This window comes from Triturus cristatus, chromosome 12, assembly GCF_964204655.1.
Source record: "Triturus cristatus chromosome 12, aTriCri1.1, whole genome shotgun sequence".
Classification (NCBI taxonomy): Eukaryota; Metazoa; Chordata; class Amphibia; order Caudata; family Salamandridae; genus Triturus; species Triturus cristatus.
Window position 1 is genome coordinate 660,683,904 of NC_140595.1, and position 14,472 is coordinate 660,698,375.

At 43.5% G+C, this 14,472-nt stretch overlaps 11 non-coding genes across 11 annotated transcripts; 6 read left to right on the forward strand and 5 right to left on the reverse strand.

The window, feature by feature from the left end:
• Positions 1 to 3,773: 3,773 nt before the first annotated feature.
• TRNAI-UAU (transfer RNA isoleucine (anticodon UAU)) lies at positions 3,774 to 3,868 on the reverse strand. Its single transcript has 2 exons — positions 3,831 to 3,868; positions 3,774 to 3,809 (listed from the first exon to the last, which is right to left on the reverse strand). It is a non-coding gene; the product is annotated as a tRNA-Ile (tRNA).
• Positions 3,869 to 4,280: 412 nt separating this feature from the next.
• On the forward strand, positions 4,281 to 4,362 carry TRNAS-GCU (transfer RNA serine (anticodon GCU)). The gene has a single exon. It is a non-coding gene; the product is annotated as a tRNA-Ser (tRNA).
• Positions 4,363 to 4,951: 589 nt separating this feature from the next.
• TRNAT-UGU (transfer RNA threonine (anticodon UGU)) lies at positions 4,952 to 5,023 on the forward strand. Its single transcript has one exon. It is a non-coding gene; the product is annotated as a tRNA-Thr (tRNA).
• A 1,160-nt stretch (positions 5,024 to 6,183) lies between these two features.
• Positions 6,184 to 6,278, reverse strand: TRNAI-UAU (transfer RNA isoleucine (anticodon UAU)). Its single transcript has 2 exons — positions 6,241 to 6,278; positions 6,184 to 6,219 (listed from the first exon to the last, which is right to left on the reverse strand). It is a non-coding gene; the product is annotated as a tRNA-Ile (tRNA).
• Positions 6,279 to 7,361: 1,083 nt separating this feature from the next.
• Positions 7,362 to 7,433, forward strand: TRNAT-UGU (transfer RNA threonine (anticodon UGU)). Its single transcript has one exon. It is a non-coding gene; the product is annotated as a tRNA-Thr (tRNA).
• Positions 7,434 to 8,607: 1,174 nt separating this feature from the next.
• TRNAI-UAU (transfer RNA isoleucine (anticodon UAU)) lies at positions 8,608 to 8,702 on the reverse strand. The gene is made up of 2 exons: positions 8,665 to 8,702; positions 8,608 to 8,643 (listed from the first exon to the last, which is right to left on the reverse strand). It is a non-coding gene; the product is annotated as a tRNA-Ile (tRNA).
• A 1,083-nt stretch (positions 8,703 to 9,785) lies between these two features.
• On the forward strand, positions 9,786 to 9,857 carry TRNAT-UGU (transfer RNA threonine (anticodon UGU)). The gene has a single exon. It is a non-coding gene; the product is annotated as a tRNA-Thr (tRNA).
• Positions 9,858 to 11,031: 1,174 nt separating this feature from the next.
• TRNAI-UAU (transfer RNA isoleucine (anticodon UAU)) lies at positions 11,032 to 11,126 on the reverse strand. Its single transcript has 2 exons — positions 11,089 to 11,126; positions 11,032 to 11,067 (listed from the first exon to the last, which is right to left on the reverse strand). It is a non-coding gene; the product is annotated as a tRNA-Ile (tRNA).
• A 412-nt stretch (positions 11,127 to 11,538) lies between these two features.
• TRNAS-GCU (transfer RNA serine (anticodon GCU)) lies at positions 11,539 to 11,620 on the forward strand. The gene has a single exon. It is a non-coding gene; the product is annotated as a tRNA-Ser (tRNA).
• A 589-nt stretch (positions 11,621 to 12,209) lies between these two features.
• TRNAT-UGU (transfer RNA threonine (anticodon UGU)) lies at positions 12,210 to 12,281 on the forward strand. The gene has a single exon. It is a non-coding gene; the product is annotated as a tRNA-Thr (tRNA).
• A 1,160-nt stretch (positions 12,282 to 13,441) lies between these two features.
• TRNAI-UAU (transfer RNA isoleucine (anticodon UAU)) lies at positions 13,442 to 13,536 on the reverse strand. The gene is made up of 2 exons: positions 13,499 to 13,536; positions 13,442 to 13,477 (listed from the first exon to the last, which is right to left on the reverse strand). It is a non-coding gene; the product is annotated as a tRNA-Ile (tRNA).
• Between the last annotated feature and the right edge of the window lie 936 nt (positions 13,537 to 14,472).

Consider the following 14,472-nt stretch of genomic DNA (forward strand, 5'->3'; position numbering starts at 1 on the left):
ACTTCTAATAAGTGGGTTCTCTATATGTCACTGATTGCAGACATACTAACTAGAGCTATCGGTATGGTCTTGAATGCGAAAACTCTTATTTTCTCATATGAAAATGTAGTTTTTCATACTTCCAAAAAAAGTGCCTTAAGCATGGTCTTCAATGTGTGCGCGCATGTGGACATTCATATGCAACTACGTTTCCATACAGAGTCTCAAAATCATAGATATATTCATACCTCAGTAAGAATACATGTTGCAATTTACATCCTGCGTGCAGACTGGCCTTGTAGCTCGGTGGCAGAGCACTGGTCTTGTAAACCAGGGGTTATGAGTTCAAGCCTCATCAGGGCCTTTTTACATGACTCTTTCTGTATGTTGTTTTCAAGTCATTCTTCCCTGGAGTCACACCTTGCTTTAGGATTGCTTATTTCCAAGCTTCCCTTTCCTGCTTTCATATTATCAAGAAAATATCATGGAGGGAGGAGCCAAGATGGCGACCGAGACGGCAGCGTAGATTCCCGGCTCCGTGAGCCTCCGCACCCCGCACGGATATCCTGCAAGAGATCCTTCTTCTGCACCACGAGAATGTGTCCGTAAGTGAACGTGGCAACCGACCGCGTGACTCCGAGGTCTCTGACTGCCACACACCCGGAGAAATCAGCGATCGAACTTTGCGGCCCGTGCGGTCCCGAAGCCGGGACCTCGAGTGGGCACCTCGACCGGGTGGCAGTTGAACAACAGCGGCCTGTTGTGCCTGGGTGGAGCCGGTCCACCGGAGTGGAGCCCCCATCGGCCTGCATTTTGCAGTGGCCGCTCCCCTCTACTGAGCGCTGCGGACCGAGGACATGCCCGGGTGTACGATTTCCGGATTCTGTGGCGTTTGCCCCTGCCTTTGTTGGTGAGCTGCCTGGGCGCCGTCCCTGGCCCGCCTTGATCCTCGCGGGCTGCTCCCGGCTTTTTGCGGGAGATGGTCCGTGGCGGAGGCGACTGTTGCCTGTGATCGCGCAACGGCTGGATCTGTGCCTGTCCCGGGATCTCTGTCTCCAGCGACGTGGCCCTCGAGGCGTTGTTCCCTGGGTCCTGGCCCCTATATGAGTCGGGCCTTCCCAGCGGCCATCTTGTCATTATGCAGCCGGCCATCCTGTCCGCTGGGACGCAGCGGGACTGGGGGTGTGTGACTTTCGGGAGTGTGGCGGAGCGATCGGAGGGAGCCGCTCTGGGATATGGCGACCTCCTGGAGGCCCTGGGTGCCCTCCATTACTCCTTCGCTCATGGCGCCGAGGTCCTGGGGGGGAAGCTAGATGGTGTGGTAGCAGCGTTGGGACAGTGGCGGCATGCTGGTCCACGGATACGCAGTGGCTTTCCACACTGCCCACAAGAGAAAGATGTTGTGGCCCCCCCCGCGCTTAGTGTACAGCCGGACACTTCGGACCATATGCTACCGTGTGATCGGCCAACGGTGAACTTGATCGGCTCCGGAGGTATTGGACCTGCGCGGAAGATGGTGGCCTTGTCCCGTGCGCGGTCTCTGGCGGCCCAGGGACACTTTCAGCACCGTGTATCTCATTTGGCTGCTCTGGCCTCTCAGGTCCTTGTGGGCAGTGCGGATCCTCGGGCAACACTGGAGGAGATGCCCCTCCATGAAGCGGTCTGTTCGGATGCCACGAGACTTCCACCCCACCTGTGTGCGGCGTTTCCCAACTGTTTTTGGACACTTCTATACCCTGGGACATTGGACATGGTGCTGGGTCAAGGGGCAGGCATGGGCAGAATCGCAAAAAGTGGTCAAGGCTGAGGCTGATCCTCCGAGGGGGGTCACTTCATTGATAGGCGGACTCATGGTTGTGCGCTCCCGGGGTCATTCGAACAGTTGGTGTGTAATGCCTCCCATCCCCCCCCCCCTCCCCTATTTTTGTTGATATACTCGGCTTGGTGCCGCTGCTTGTTTGTTGGGGGGAGACCTCACCGTGCGGGAGGGAGAAGCCGGGGATATGTTTTGATGGCCCTCCTCCAACTTATTATGTTCTCTCCGCCCACCCGTCCGGGTGGGCCCTTTCTCACTCTCTTTTTCCCTGTCTCTTCTATATTTCGGGTCTAGTTCCAGGGCGACAGGCACACTGCTGGGGGGTGGGGCCATACTCATTTGCAGAGGTGCAGGGTGGGGGGATGGGGGAGGGGACTCTTTCGTCTTTATCTTTTTCTCCATGGCCTCCTTTTTCTCCACTGTCTCTTTTTGCCCCTTTTTTTCTGGGATCAGTGCGATACACCACCCTGCTTGTGAATCGTTTGCTCTTCATGTGTGCCACAGTTTCTGGGGGGTTCGCTGGGCTTTAGGTACGGGGACCAGTAGGCGCAACTCTCTTTGATGTCTTTCCCCATCCGTACTTTCTCGCGCCTGCACCATCGCCTAACTGTATTGCTGCTAATTGTTTGTCTCTTATCCTGGCCCTTCTCACTGTTGGTAAATTGTCTGGCACCTGATCCTACTCTTTTGTTTCATCATAAAATGAAAAACCTTCTCTTTCCTGGTGCCCTACCTGCGCGGCTTATTGGCCGGACTGTATTGAACTTAAGATTTCGCTCTCCGAGGTGCCGCCTGTGTTGACATTCGCTTGTTATTATCCTGATTATTTAGCGGCCGGCCCCGAGGGGTTGTAGGCCCATACATGTAAATGATTGAAACATCAATAAAGGTTTTTCAAAAAAAAAAAAAAAAAAAAAAAAAAAAAAAAAGAAAATATCATGAAGATCATTGAATTATAAATTATTGCCTCACCCCTTCCGATCGCCTGACGATCGCCTGACAAACGCCATTCTCACCCTGCCGGGCAAAGCCAAATAAGCCATGCATATTTACAGTTCCTTTGAAAGGCAGAGCGAGGACTAGGACCTCTGTTCCTACTGAATCTGCATCCACAGAAAGGATGTTATAAGGCCCTACAAATTTCACCAAGGAGATGTGAAAGTCTTCCCCCATAAAATACTTTTTTTCCCAGATACCCCGGCTCTTAGGAAAATGAGGTTACTCCTCAAAACCCCACCCCCACTCACCATAAATATCCTTCTCTCCTGCTGTCCATTCAAATGATACAAGGTATCTTGTACATAGAGAGAAAGGGAGAATAGGCAGACTTGCTTCAAAGATTTGGTGGCCTTGGATGGGTGGGTTGAATGAAGAAGTGAACCTGGTTTCTGGGAAAGGAGTATCGAGATGAAGATGAGGAAAAGTGAACATGGACCACATTCATAGGTTAGAGAAATACATTTAATAGGTTGAATGGTTTTGAAAAGTGAACTTCGAGCAGTAATTGTTGTTTTTTAAACTGCAAAGAAATTAAAAATGAATGTGGGATTGGAGGCACACTCTGAGCAGAAAAGCACCATAAGCTGCTATGGTGCAACTCAAGATGGTGAATAGAACCTTTAATATGATGATGCTCTTCTTTTGCTAGTTTTTTCGAGTCACCTTTTATTGTAAGTAGCTGATACAGCATTTTTTGCAGCTCTTCAGTTTATGGTTATCATGTGAGAACACTGTTTTCATCATATTTATTATCCTACAAATGTATTTTTAAATGCACTGATGTGGTGTTTGCATGAAATGCAAGATGGCACATCATGGAATGTTTAAACTGAGCATCGCGGAGGATATGTGATATTTGGCACCCAGAGGAGTAGGACACGTAGATCCTATAAGAAGTAAAGACTCTCTAGCAAGGGCCGTCCATACTCTGAGTTTAAACTTTACTTTTTGAGAAATGGTTTATGAAAAACAACACGCCTGCTCCAGATGAGGCTCGAACTCACAGCCTCGGCATGGCTCAGTGCAAGTACTGCTGTATAAGTACCGCGCGCTAACCGATTGCGCCACTGGAGCTCTCTCTTTTCACATCTCCCCAGGTGAGCCATCTACAGCTGACCAAGTAGATGACAGACACTGCTCCATCATTCACTGTGCAAGATCGACTCACATGCTTGCATGTTATCATGACTATTAAAAATACAGTCCAAACGGAATAGATTCTATAATTGTCCTATAACATATGCTCTGTCTATTCAAAACCCCATAGAATTATATCTTGACAGTTCTGACAAAGTCTAGGGGAATCTTATGAATATTTGTAATTAGCACATAGTAAGAATTTCCCAAAAATGAAATGTAGGTCCCTGATTGGGGGAAGACGTGGAATGTGAGATCTTGCCTCAGCTGTTTTTTTCTTTTTTAGGTACAGTATATTGACACTTCAGTACCTTTTGTGAAGCAAGGTTTCAGATGGGGCTGTAGGGCAGACGAGGTGGCCGAGTGGTTAAGGCGATGGACTGCTAATCCATTGTGCTCTGCACGCGTGGGTTCGAATCCCACCTTCGTCGGAAAGCAATCATAGTCTCTTTTGATGGCCAGCATTTCTTGTAGTATAATTACACTCTCTTTCAAGACAGAGCCAGGATCTGCTAGATGGGATCATCTGACTGTTCCATTTTAACAAATATGTCAAATAAAGTGAAGTATTTTGTGCGTAATAGAAATTAGATCTTTCATGGAGTTTCCAGAGGATTGCCTTTCACTCACTCCTGGCTTATTAACCAGTTTGGATAAATAGATTGATAAGAAAGCAGCTCTTACTCCTAAAGTTTAGGCCGTCTCAAATGAATGACTGTTAACATATGTCTGCCCCACAGAGACAGATCACTTCTAATAAGTGGGTTCTCTATATGTCACTGATTGCAGACATACTAACTAGAGCTATCGGTATGGTCTTGAATGCGAAAACTCTTATTTTCTCATATGAAAATGTAGTTTTTCATACTTCCAAAAAAAGTGCCTTAAGCATGGTCTTCAATGTGTGTGCGCACGTGGACATTCATATGCAACTACGTTTCCATACAGAGTCTCAAAATCATAGATATATTCATACCTCAGTAAGAATACATGTTGCAATTTACATCCTGCGTGCAGACTGGCCTTGTAGCTCAGTGGCAGAGCACTGGTCTTGTAAACCAGGGGTCATGAGTTCAAGCCTCATCAGGGCCTTTTTAATTGAGTCTTTCTGTATGTTGTTTTCAAGTCATTCTTCCCTGGAGTCACACCTTGCTTTAGGATTGCTTATTGCCAAGCTTCCCTTTCCTGCTTTCATATTATCAAGAAAATATCATGAAGATCATTGAATTATAAATTATTGCCTCACCCCTTCCGATCGCCTGACGAACACCTGACAAACGCCATTCTCACCCTGCCGGGCAAAGCCAAATAAGCCATGCATATTTACAGTTCCTTTGAAAGGCAGAGCGAGGACTAGGACCTCTGTTCCGACTGAATCTGCATCCACAGAAAGAATGTTATAAGGCCCTACAAATTTCACCAAGGAGATGTGAAAGTCTTCCCCCATAAAATACTTTTTTTCCCAGATACCCCGGCTCTTAGGCAAATGAGGTTACTCCTCAAAACCCCACCCCCACTCACCATAAATATCCTTCTCTCCTGCTGTCCATTCAAATGATACAAGGTATCTTGTACATAGAGAGAAAGGGAGAATAGGCAGACTTGCTTCAAAGATTTGGTGACCTTGGATGGGTGGGTTGAATGAAGAAGTGAACCTGGTTTCTGGGAAAGGAGTATCGAGATGAAGATGAGGAAAAGTGAACATGGACCACATTCATAGGTTAGAGAAATACATTTAATAGGTTGAATGGTTTTGAAAAGTGAACTTCGAGCAGTAATTGTTGTTTTTTAAACTGCAAAGAAATTAAAAATGAATGTGGGATTGGAGGCACACTCTGAGCAGAAAAGCACCATAAGCTGCTATGGTGCAACTCAAGATGGTGAATAGAACCTTTAATATGATGATGCTCTTCTTTTGCTAGTTTTTTCGAGTCACCTTTTATTGTAAGTAGCTGATACAGCATTTTTTGCAGCTCTTCAGTTTATGGTTATCATGTGAGAACACTGTTTTCATCATATTTATTATTCTACAAATGTATTTTTAAATGCACTGATGTGGTGTTTGCATGAAATGCAAGATGGCACATCATGGAATGTTTAAACTGAGCATCGCGGAGGATATGTGATATTTGGCACCCGGAGGAGTAGGACACGTAGATCCTATAAGAAGTAAAGACTCTCTAGCAAGGGCCGTCCATACTCTGAGTTTAAACTTTACTTTTTGTGAAATGGTTTATGAAAAACAACACGGCTGCTCCAGGTGAGGCTCGAACTCACAACCTCGGCATGGCTCAGTGCAAGTACTGCTGTATAAGTACCGCGTGCTAACCGATTGCGCCACTGGAGCTCTCTCTTTTCACATCTCCCCAGGTGAGCCATCTACAGCTGACCAAGTAGATGACAGACACTGCTCCATCATTCACTGTGCAAGATCGACTCACATGCTAGCATGTTATCATGACTATTAAAAATACAGTCCAAACGGAATAGATTCTATAATTGTCCTATAACATATGCTCTGTCTATTCAAAACCCCATAGAATTATATCTTGACAGTTCTGACAAAGTCTAGGGGAATCTTATGAATATTTGTAATTAGCACATAGTAAGAATTTCCCAAAAATGAAATGTAGGTCCCTGATTGGGGGAAGACGTGGAATGTGAGATCTTGCCTCAGCTGTTTTTTTCTTTTTTAGGTACAGTATATTGACACTTCAGTACCTTTTGTGAAGCAAGGTTTCAGATGGGGCTGTAGGGCAGACGAGGTGGCCGAGTGGTTAAGGCGATGGACTGCTAATCCATTGTGCTCTGCACGCGTGGGTTCGAATCCCCCCTTCGTCGGAAAGCCATCAGAGTCTCTTTTGATGGCCAGCATTTCTTGTAGTATAATTACACTCTCTTTCAAGACAGAGCCAGGATCTGCTAGATGGGATCATCTGACTGTTCCATTTTAACAAATATGTCAAATAAAGTGAAGTATTTTGTGCGTAATAGAAATTAGATCTTTCATGGAGTTTCCAGAGGATTGCCTTTCACTCACTCCTGGCTTATTAACCAGTTTGGATAAATAGATTGATAAGAAAGCAGCTCTTACTCCTAAAGTTTAGGCCGTCTCAAATGAATGACTGTTAACATATGTCTGCCCCACAGAGACAGATCACTTCTAATAAGTGGGTTCTCTATATGTCACTGATTGCAGACATACTAACTAGAGCTATCGGTATGGTCTTGAATGCGAAAACTCTTATTTTCTCATATGAAAATGTAGTTTTTCATACTTCCAAAAAAAGTGCCTTAAGCATGGTCTTCAATGTGTGCGCGCACGTGGACATTCATATGCAACTACGTTTCCATACAGAGTCTCAAAATCATAGATATATTCATACCTCAGTAAGAATACATGTTGCAATTTACATCCTGCGTGCAGACTGGCCTTGTAGCTCAGTGGCAGAGCACTGGTCTTGTAAACCAGGGGTCATGAGTTCAAGCCTCATCAGGGCCTTTTTACATGAGTCTTTCTGTATGTTGTTTTCAAGTCATTCTTCCCTGGAGTCACACCTTGCTTTAGGATTGCTTATTGCCAAGCTTCCCTTTCCTGCTTTCATATTATCAAGAAAATATCATGAAGATCATTGAAATATAAATTATTGCCTCACCCCTTCCGATCGCCTGACGAACGCCTGACAAACGCCATTCTCACCCTGGCGGGCAAGCCCTGCCGGGCAAAGCCAAATAAGCCATGCATATTTACAGTTCCTTTGAAAGGCAGAGCGAGGACTAGGACCTCTGTTCCGACTGAATCTGCATCCACAGAAAGGATGTTATAAGGCCCTACAAATTTCACCAAGGAGATGTGAAAGTCTTCCCCCATAACATACTTTTTTTCCCAGATACCCCGGCTCTTAGGCAAATGAGGTTACTCCTCAAAACCCCACCCCCACTCACCATAAATATCCTTCTCTCCTGCTGTCCATTCAAATGATACAAGGTATCTTGTACATAGAGAGAAAGGGAGAATAGGCAGACTTGCTTCAAAGATTTGGTGACTTTGGATGGGTGGGTTGAATGAAGAAGTGAACCTGGTTTCTGGGAAAGGAGTATCGAGATGAAGATGAGGAAAAGTGAACATGGACCACATTCATAGGTTAGAGAAATACATTTAATAGGTTGAATGGTTTTGAAAAGTGAACTTCGAGCAGTAATTGTTGTTTTTTAAACTGCAAAGAAATTAAAAATGAATGTGGGATTGGAGGCACACTCTGAGCAGAAAAGCACCATAAGCTGCTATGGTGCAACTCAAGATGGTGAATAGAACCTTTAATATGATGATGCTCTTCTTTTGCTAGTTTTTTCGAGTCACCTTTTATTGTAAGTAGCTGATACAGCATTTTTTGCAGCTCTTCAGTTTATGGTTATCATGTGAGAACACTGTTTTCATCATATTTATTATTCTACAAATGTATTTTTAAATGCACTGATGTGGTGTTTGCATGAAATGCAAGATGGCACATCATGGAATGTTTAAACTGAGCATCGCGGAGGATATGTGATATTTGGCACCCAGAGGAGTAGGACACGTAGATCCTATAAGAAGTAAAGACTCTCTAGCAAGGGCCGTCCATACTCTGAGTTTAAACTTTACTTTTTGTGAAATGGTTTATGAAAAACAACACGGCTGCTCCAGGTGAGGCTCGAACTCACAACCTCAGCATGGCTCAGTGCAAGTACTGCTGTATAAGTACCGCGCGCTAACCGATTGCGCCACTGGAGCTCTCTCTTTTCACATCTCCCCAGGTGAGCCATCTACAGCTGACCAAGTAGATGACAGACACTGCTCCATCATTCACTGTGCAAGATCGACTCACATGCTAGCATGTTATCATGACTATTAAAAATACAGTCCAAACGGAATAGATTCTATAATTGTCCTATAACATATGCTCTGTCTATTCAAAACCCCATAGAATTATATCTTGACAGTTCTGACAAAGTCTAGGGGAATCTTATGAATATTTGTAATTAGCACATAGTAAGAATTTCCCAAAAATGAAATGTAGGTCCCTGATTGGGGGAAGACGTGGAATGTGAGATCTTGCCTCAGCTGTTTTTTTCTTTTTTAGGTACAGTATATTGACACTTCAGTACCTTTTGTGAAGCAAGGTTTCAGATGGGGCTGTAGGGCAGACGAGGTGGCCGAGTGGTTAAGGCGATGGACTGCTAATCCATTGTGCTCTGCACGCGTGGGTTTGAATCCCACCTTCGTCGGAAAGCCATCAGAGTCTCTTTTGATGGCCAGCATTTCTTGTAGTATAATTACACTCTCTTTCAAGACAGAGCCAGGATCCGCTAGATGGGATCATCTGACTGTTCCATTTTAACAAATATGTCAAATAAAGTGAAGTATTTTGTGCGTAATAGAAATTAGATCTTTCATGGAGTTTCCAGAGGATTGCCTTTCACTCACTCCTGGCTTATTAACCAGTTTGGATAAATAGATTGATAAGAAAGCAGCTCTTACTCCTAAAGTTTAGGCCGTCTCAAATGAATGACTGTTAACATATGTCTGCCCCACAGAGACAGATCACTTCTAATAAGTGGGTTCTCTATATGTCACTGATTGCAGACATACTAACTAGAGCTATCGGTATGGTCTTGAATGCGAAAACTCTTATTTTCTCATATGAAAATGTAGTTTTTCATACTTCCCAAAAAAGTGCCTTAAGCATGGTCTTCAATGTGTGCGCGCACGTGGACATTCATATGCAACTACGTTTCCATACAGAGTCTCAAAATCATAGATATATTCATACCTCAGTAAGAATACATGTTGCAATTTACATCTTGCGTGCAGACTGGCCTTGTAGCTCAGTGGCAGAGCACTGGTCTTGTAAACCAGGGGTCATGAGTTCAAGCCTCATCAGGGCCTTTTTACATGAGTCTTTCTGTATGTTGTTTTCAAGTCATTCTTCCCTGGAGTCACACCTTGCTTTAGGATTGCTTATTGCCAAGCTTCCCTTTCCTGCTTTCATATTATCAAGAAAATATCATGAAGATCATTGAGTTATAAATTATTGCCTCACCCCTTCCGATCGCCTGACGAACGCCTGACAAACGCCATTCTCACCCTGGCGGGCAAGCCCTGCCGGGCAAAGCCAAATAAGCCATGCATATTTACAGTTCCTTTGAAAGGCAGAGCGAGGACTAGGACCTCTGTTCCGACTGAATCTGCATCCACAGAAAGGATGTTATAAGGCCCTACAAATTTCACCAAGGAGATGTGAAAGTCTTCCCCCATAAAATACTTTTTTTCCCAGATACCCCGGCTCTTAGGCAAATGAGGTTACTCCTCAAAACCCCACCCCCACTCACCATAAATATCCTTCTCTCCTGCTGTCCATTCAAATGATACAAGGTATCTTGTACATAGAGAGAAAGGGAGAATAGGCAGACTTGCTTCAAAGATTTGGTGACTTTGGATGGGTGGGATGAATGAAGAAGTGAACCTGGTTTCTGGGAAAGGAGTATCGAGATGAAGATGAGGAAAAGTGAACATGGACCACATTCATAGGTTAGAGAAATACATTTAATAGGTTGAATGGTTTTGAAAAGTGAACTTCGAGCAGTAATTGTTGTTTTTTAAACTGCAAAGAAATTAAAAATGAATGTGGGATTGGAGGCACACTCTGAGCAGAAAAGCACCATAAGCTGCTATGGTGCAACTCAAGATGGTGAATAGAACCTTTAATATGATGATGCTCTTCTTTTGCTAGTTTTTTTGAGTCACCTTTTATTGTAAGTAGCTGATACAGCATTTTTTGCAGCTCTTCAGTTTATGGTTATCATGTGAGAACACTGTTTTCATCATATTTATTATTCTACAAATGTATTTTTAAATGCACTGATGTGGTGTTTGCATGAAATGCAAGATGGCACATCATGGAATGTTTAAACTGAGCATCGCGGAGGATATGTGATATTTGGCACCCAGAGGAGTAGGACACGTAGATCCTATAAGAAGTAAAGACTCTCTAGCAAGGGCCGTCCATACTCTGAGTTTAAACTTTACTTTTTGTGAAATGGTTTATGAAAAACAACACGGCTGCTCCAGGTGAGGCTCGAACTCACAACCTCGGCATGGCTCAGTGCAAGTACTGCTGTATAAGTACCGCGCGCTAACCGATTGCGCCACTGGAGCTCTCTCTTTTTACATCTCCCCAGGTGAGCCATCTACAGCTGACCAAGTAGATGACAGACACTGCTCCATCATTCACTGTGCAAGATCGACTCACATGCTAGCATGTTATCATGACTATTAAAAATACAGTCCAAACGGAATAGATTCTATAATTGTCCTATAACATATGCTCTGTCAATTCAAAACCCCATAGAATTATATCTTGACAGTTCTGACAAAGTCTAGGGGAATCTTATGAATATTTGTAATTACCACATAGTAAGAATTTCCCAAAAATGAAATGTAGGTCCCTGATTGGGGGAAGACGTGGAATGTGAGATCTTGCCTCAGCTGTTTTTTTCTTTTTTAGGTACAGTATATTGACACTTCAGTACCTTTTGTGAAGCAAGGTTTCAGATGGGGCTGTAGGGCAGACGAGGTGGCCGAGTGGTTAAGGCGATGGACTGCTAATCCATTGTGCTCTGCACGCGTGGGTTCGAATCCCACCTTCGTCGGAAAGCCATCAGAGTCTCTTTTGATGGCCAGCATTTCTAGTAGTATAATTACACTCTCTTTCAAGACAGAGCCAGGATCCGCTAGATGGGATCATCTGACTGTTCCATTTTAACAAATATGTCAAATAAAGTGAAGTATTTTGTGCGTAATAGAAATTAGATCTTTCATGGAGTTTCCAGAGGATTGCCTTTCACTCACTCCTGGCTTATTAACCAGTTTGGATAAATAGATTGATAAGAAAGCAGCTCTTACTCCTAAAGTTTAGGCCGTCTCAAATGAATGACTGTTAACATATGTCTGCCCCACAGAGACAGATCACTTCTAATAAGTGGGTTCTCTATATGTCACTGATTGCAGACATACTAACTAGAGCTATCGGTATGGTCTTGAATGCGAAAACTCTTATTTTCTCATATGAAAATGTAGTTTTTCATACTTCCAAAAAAAGTGCCTTAAGCATGGTCTTCAATGCGTGCGCGCACGTGGACATTCATATGCAACTACGTTTCCATACAGAGTCTCAAAATCATAGATATATTCATACCTCAGTAAGAATACATGTTGCAATTTACATCCTGCGTGCAGACTGGCCTTGTAGCTCAGTGGCAGAGCACTGGTCTTGTAAACCAGGGGTCATGAGTTCAAGCCTCATCAGGGCCTTTTTACATGAGTCTTTCTGTATGTTGTTTTCAAGTCATTCTTCCCTGGAGTCACACCTTGCTTTAGGATTGCTTATTGCCAAGCTTCCCTTTCCTGCTTTCATATTATCAAGAAAATATCATGAAGATCATTGAATTATAAATTATTGCCTCACCCCTTCCGATCGCCTGACGAACGCCTGACAAACGCCATTCTCACCCTGCCGGGCAAAGCCAAATAAGCCATGCATATTTACAGTTCCTTTGAAAGGCAGAGCGAGGACTAGGACCTCTGTTCCGACTGAATCTGCATCCACAGAAAGGATGTTATAAGGCCCTACAAATTTCACCAAGGAGATGTGAAAGTCTTCCCCCATAAAATACTTTTTTTCCCAGATACCCCGGCTCTTAGGCAAATGAGGTTACTCCTCAAAACCCCACCCCCACTCACCATAAATATCCTTCTCTCCTGCTGTCCATTCAAATGATACAAGGTATCTTGTACATAGAGAGAAAGGGAGAATAGGCAGACTTGCTTCAAAGATTTGGTGACTTTGGATGGGTGGGTTGAATGAAGAAGTGAACCTGGTTTCTGGGAAAGGAGTATCGAGATGAAGATGAGGAAAAGTGAACATGGACCACATTCATAGGTTAGAGAAATACATTTAATAGGTTGAATGGTTTTGAAAAGTGAACTTCGAGCAGTAATTGTTGTTTTTTAAACTGCAAAGAAATTAAAAATGAATGTGGGATTGGAGGCACACTCTGAGCAGAAAAGCACCATAAGCTGCTATGGTGCAACTCAAGATGGTGAATAGAACCTTTAATATGATGATGCTCTTCTTTTGCTAGTTTTTTCGAGTCACCTTTTATTGTAAGTAGCTGATACAGCATTTTTTGCAGCTCTTCAGTTTATGGTTATCATGTGAGAACACTGTTTTCATCATATTTATTATTCTACAAATGTATTTTTAAATGCACTGATGTGGTGTTTGCATGAAATGCAAGATGGCACATCATGGAATGTTTAAACTGAGCATCGCGGAGGATATGTGATATTTGGCACCCAGAGGAGTAGGACACGTAGATCCTATAAGAAGTAAAGACTCTCTAGCAAGGGCCGTCCATACTCTGAGTTTAAACTTTACTTTTTGTGAAATGGTTTATGAAAAACAACACGGCTGCTCCAGGTGAGGCTCGAACTCACAACCTCGGCATGGCTCAGTGCAAGTACTGCTGTATAAGTACCGCGCGCTAACCGATTGCGCCACTGGAGCTCTCTCTTTTCACATCTCCCCAGGTGAGCCATCTACAGCTGACCAAGTAGATGACAGACACTGCTCCATCATTCACTGTGCAAGATCGACTCACATGCTAGCATGTTATCATGACTATTAAAAATACAGTCCAAACGGAATAGATTCTATAATTGTGCTATAACATATGCTCTGTCTATTCAAAACCCCATAGAATTATATCTTGACAGTTCTGACAAAGTCTAGGGGAATCTTATGAATATTTGTAATTAGCACATAGTAAGAATTTCCCAAAAATGAAATGTAGGTCCCTGATTGGGGGAAGACGTGGAATGTGAGATCTTGCCTCAGCTGTTTTTTTCTTTTTTAGGTACAGTATATTGACACTTCAGTACCTTTTGTGAAGCAAGGTTTCAGATGGGGCTGTAGGGCAGAGGAGGTGGCCGAGTGGTTAAGGCGATGGACTGCTAATCCATTGTGCTCTGCACGCGTGGGTTCGAATCCCACCTTCGTCGGAAAGCCATCAGAGTCTCTTTTGATGGCCAGCATTTCTAGTAGTATAATTACACTCTCTTTCAAGACAGAGCCAGGATCTGCTAGATGGGATCATCTGACTGTTCCATTTTAACAAATATGTCAAATAAAGTGAAGTATTTTGTGCGTAATAGAAATTAGATCTTTCATGGAGTTTCCAGAGGATTGCCTTTCACTCACTCCTGGCTTATTAACCAGTTTGGATAAATAGATTGATAAGAAAGCAGCTCTTACTCCTAAAGTTTAGGCTGTCTCAAATGAATGACTGTTAACATATGTCTGCCCCACAGAGACAGATCACTTCTAATAAGTGGGTTCTCTATATGTCACTGATTGCAGACATACTAACTAGAGCTATCGGTATGGTCTTGAATGCGAAAACTCTTATTTTCTCATATGAAAATGTAGTTTTTCATACTTCCA